Genomic DNA, 5,000 nt, shown 5'->3' with positions numbered 1-5,000 from the left:
CTTACATACTTCTCTGACACTCCGGAAATCCTCATACAATACCACAACTCCTCTCTAGGCACCCTCTCATATGCTTTCTCTAAGTCTACAAAAACGCAATGCAACTCCTTCTGACCTTTTCTGTACTTCTCCATCAACACTCTCAGAGCAAACATCACATCTATAGTGCTCTTCCCTGCATAAAACCATACTGTTGATCACTAATCATCACATCCCTTCTTAACCTAGCTTCCACTACTCTTTCCCATAACTTCATGCAGTCACTGATATGTGCATGTGTTTGTGTGTGTGTGTTTCTCTCAGTCTTCATTAATGTAGAAAGAGAAGTGACAATTAAGCCATATTTTAAGGTCTCCCCCAATATTACTCATGTGGTAACATGTTTTACTGCATATTACCTGTTCCCAATGTTTTACTAAGAATAAAGATTAGAAAATAATTAGGGTGTTACTAGAATACATTCTGTACTTAAATAACTTTGTTAAATGTAGCCATTTGACAGACATTCTAATCTGAACACTTTGATTCTCTCTGTGTAGTATTCTTGTGTAACAGCAGTGACAATATGCCAAGTCCAAAAAACATAGGGAAGGTGTGAAATGCTGACATAAATAGTCCCCCGGATTCTGCAAGCCTTGCACACCATGCAGGATTAGTGCAGGAGCTCCACCAGGCAATATGTCTGCCATGCAATCCAGGAATAACCTGTAGGGGTGTGCATGACCGCTCCTGCACTAGTCCTGCATGGATTCAGCCTCTGTATGCAAATTACCCTATTTACAGGAGAAATCCATGCAAATGAGGTGAATTTGTGATCCAGGAAGCTGGAAACCGGCCGTGCAGGGCTAGTGTAATCTGCAGAAATATACTCTGCCAGTAACAGAATACATATCTACAAATTCCAAATCTGAGCCATGACAGCTCCAAATAAAGGGTGGATATCATTTAGAAAGCATGCCAATGGCCAGGTATAAGGCCATTGGCATGGAAAACAGCTGAAAAAAAAAATCAACTTTTATTTTTTTTAGCTGATCTCGGCTGTTTAAGCATAGGGGAGTGGCGCGCAAGCGGGATCGGGGGGGGGGGGGTAAGAAAATAAACCTAAAATAAGCATTCTAACTAAAATCACTGTTCTGCCTTTATAGTCAATGGCAGGCAGAAGACAACATGGCCAGTGAATAGTGGTTGCTAAGGGGGGAGGCTCAATGCGAGACATGTAACTATGCATTAGCAGGCAATCCTATGCAAATGAGGGGAATGATAGTGAATTCCAGATTTCCCCTGCATGCTAGTCAGCTCCCAACAGTGTAAGAGTAGGAATACCTTGGTGCAAACCTAGGAGTTAGCTAACATCATTGGGGGGGGTGTCCGGCATACTGTAAGCGGATTGCAGTCCTGTGGCTCAGGTTTGCTCCTAGCTTAGCACAGCTAGGCAAGGGGATGTGTCTGAGGCTGCCTAACAGTCTTTACATTACCTAAGCAGTTTTTAAAGAAAAAAAAGTAAACAAGAAAATAGCAGCTCCGTGCACATTTGAGGACAGTGTTTGCACAGCATGCCCCCAGGCTTAAACAGGAAGACAATGGGAAGAGAAAACAGCAGTAGGAAGGTAATCTAGGAGAACTAACATAGCTGGCAGGTGAAATGTATCGGAATCAGCCAATTACACAGGTAGCAGACCAGCCCAGCCCAGAATACTGCTATAAACTATGCAAACACCTTCCCCTCTGTTTTTCCCATACTCTACACCACCGGTGTATACAAGCAGGGAAGTTTTAACAAGCAGAACAACAAAATGATAGGGGCTGCAATAGCCATGATACAACAACTTGTGGAAGAGGCTGAGGGTGGTGAGGATGTGATTGCTGTCAACCAACCCACAGTGAGGAGATGGAGAAGAGCGTACAGACCCAGGGTAACCTACCAGGGGCTACATGAGCTGGAGATAGTGGAGCGCTATAGGGTGGATAGGAACCTCCTACAGCAAATTGTTGAGCTGTGCCAGCAACACCTGACACACAGAACTAAGTGAGGGGAACCCATCCCAGTGGACACCAAGGTATATGTCGGCCTAAGAATACTAGCTACAGGTACCTTCCAAAGGCCAACTGGGGATATGATGGTAATCTCACAGGCATCAGCATCCAGGGTACTCCACGAGTTCCTGGATGCCATGTCAGCACATGCCAGTGAACACGTATATTTCCCCAACACCCGTGAGACGTTGGCCAGCAATATGCAACTTTTCCACCAAATAGCAGAATACCCTGAGGTAGTGGGTGCTATAGACTGCATGCACATACACATCAAAGCACCACCCTGTGAGTGGGGTAAGGTATACATCAACGGCAAGGGCTTCCCCTCCATCAACTGGCAGGTCGTGTGCGATGCCCACGGCATAATAATGAATGTGTGTGCTGGCTGCCCTGGAAGCTATCACGATTCCCACATTTGGCATCTGATGCAGCTGTACCACAGATTTGCCAATGGGGACATCCTTTATGATCACCTAGTGGGGGATGCTGTATATACACTGGAACTGTGGCTGATGACACCCATCAGAAATGCACACACACCTGAACAAGAACTCCATAATGAGGCACACGCACAGACCAGAATTATAATAGAGTGTGTGTTTGGGATGATCAAGTCATGGTTCTGGTGCCTGGACACATCCAGTGAAGCCTTGCAGTACTCACCAGCTACATGTACCCAAATTGTGTTCATATTTGCCATGCTACACAATATGATCCTGCAGAAACAGCTGCAGCAGGAACAGCATGGGACAGGTCCACACAGCCTCCCATGATTACCAAGGCCTGCACAGGCACAGAGTGACTCAGAGGAGGAACAACCTGAGCCTGCCCCAGTAGGCAGAAGGAGGCATGCCCAGTATGCCCTGGTCTTGGCAAAGAGGCAATGCATAGCACATACACTGACACAGGATGGACCCAGGGAATAGCACCTCTCTCTGACTTTTACATACAGTAAAAGGGATGTCAAACATGACACTACATGTGCTCAACCATGTGTAGGGAGTGTACTATGTGCATCCAACATAGGCAGCCCTGCAGCACCACCCTCAATACTGACACACCCACAAGGTAAGTCACTCAACCTACCAATTGCTGAATGGATTAGAATGTGTTTTTACCTGTATCTATGATATGGATGTAAACATGCAAGGGAATCAGGTGGCTGAATGGTATGCCAGCATATAGTAGACACCTACAGTGGCACCATGAGATCTGTAACACATACTGGTGTCGCCATAGTAGCCAGTACTACACAGGGCAACAAAACCCACTAAAGAAAATGTGCTGGGCCATATGTGTGTCCATATGACTCACACATGCCAGTCAGGGAGGTTCACATACCCAACAACAGTCTCAGCCAGCAGGACAGGTGTAGACAAACACAAACAAAGGCTGTGCTATGGCCCTTGAATGATGCCTGTGGGTAAACCCCCCTCCCCCGGGCCTACACAGACAGAGTACAGCAGGTCAGGCAGTGGGATGTTAGTTCTGAAGGGTAGGAAGTCAGCAAATAATATGTAGGTCAATCGAAGCTAAGGCTTGTAGTACACTGATATGCCTCTAGTCAGCATGATAGGTTAGAATACAGAATGGAATGGAGTACCTCACATACCAGTACAGTCATAGCAAATGTGCACAAGTGTCAGGTGTGCCCCCCATCCTATGTAGAAATGCAAAAACAGTCAGGTGTCACCCCCAATCCTGTGTAGAAATGTAGTAACAGTCAGGTGTACCCCCCAATTCTGTGTAGAAATGTAGAAACAGTCATGTGTGCCCCCAGAATCCTGTGAAAAAATGTAGAAATTGTCAGGTGTGCCCCCACCAATCCTGTGTAGAAATGTAGAAACAGTCAGGTGTGCCCCTTCCCCCAATGCAGCTTAGAAATGTACTAACAGTCAGGTGTGGCCCCCTCCCACAATCCTGTGTAGGAATATAGAAACAGTCAGATGTTCTCCCCCCAACCCTACTTAGAAATGTAGTAACAGTCAGGTGTGTCCCCCAAACCTATTTAGAAATGTAGTAATGGTCTGTTGTGCCCCTGCAATCCAATGTACACATGTCATAACAGTCAGATGTGCCCTTCCCAACCCCATGTAGAAATGTAGTAACATATATGTGTAGGTATAATACCAGTGGAGCAGAGATGCACAGAGGTGGCCAAGGTAGCAGGATAGGTCGTAGCATCTACACAATATGCAGGTATGTGTGTGTTAGGTTGGTGTGTGTTTCATATTGTTTGAGAATGGTCAGTATGTATGCAAGTTGAGGTAAGACCTTGTGGCCATTGCACACTACTGCTGATGACAGGGACAAGTCCTCACAACTGCAGTGCCAAAGACAATACCCACTAGTATAACACACGCTAGCAGTAAGCCATTGTAAATATATGGTGGTAATATATGTCACCATCTGAAGGACTGACATGGCATGGCTGTTGGGCTAGATAAACAAGCAGCATACAGGGGAAAGTACCCCAGACATACACTATATATTGTTTCACTGTGAAATGGACACACCCTTGGAATTCTACATACAGGTATGCATCACATTATCTGGTCCTGTAACAGGGGATACTGGTGTTGTCTGCCCAAACACTCGCAGACCACAAAGAAGGTAGGACTGATGTATTGGGAAACAGCTGATGTACCTGCACATGCAAGCATAACTGGAATGCCCAATGCATATCTGTGTGTCAAATGTAAGTAGTGTCCATAGCACACAGGCAACCAGCTCACACACACACCACCCACAGGTACCTCTCTGGGTGTACTGCTGCTGTGGGGAATGGGTACAATATGATTACACCTGTATATGGCAATAGCTAATGAATGCAGCATGCAGTGCAGGTGTCCAATGCAGGTATGTTGCTAGCTGTAGGTAGCACCCTGCCAGCATCCACACCACCTGATAAAGACTGATAGAAGGAATTGGCATGAACACCAAGCACACCTACCCTGTCACCCCAG

This window comes from Protopterus annectens, chromosome 8.part0 (genome assembly GCF_019279795.1).
Source record: "Protopterus annectens isolate FY-2018-M chromosome 8.part0, PAN1.0, whole genome shotgun sequence".
NCBI classification, from domain to species: Eukaryota; Metazoa; Chordata; order Ceratodontiformes; family Protopteridae; genus Protopterus; species Protopterus annectens.
The sequence above is the reverse complement of the archived record's forward strand: the minus strand, read 5'-3'. Positions refer to the sequence as shown.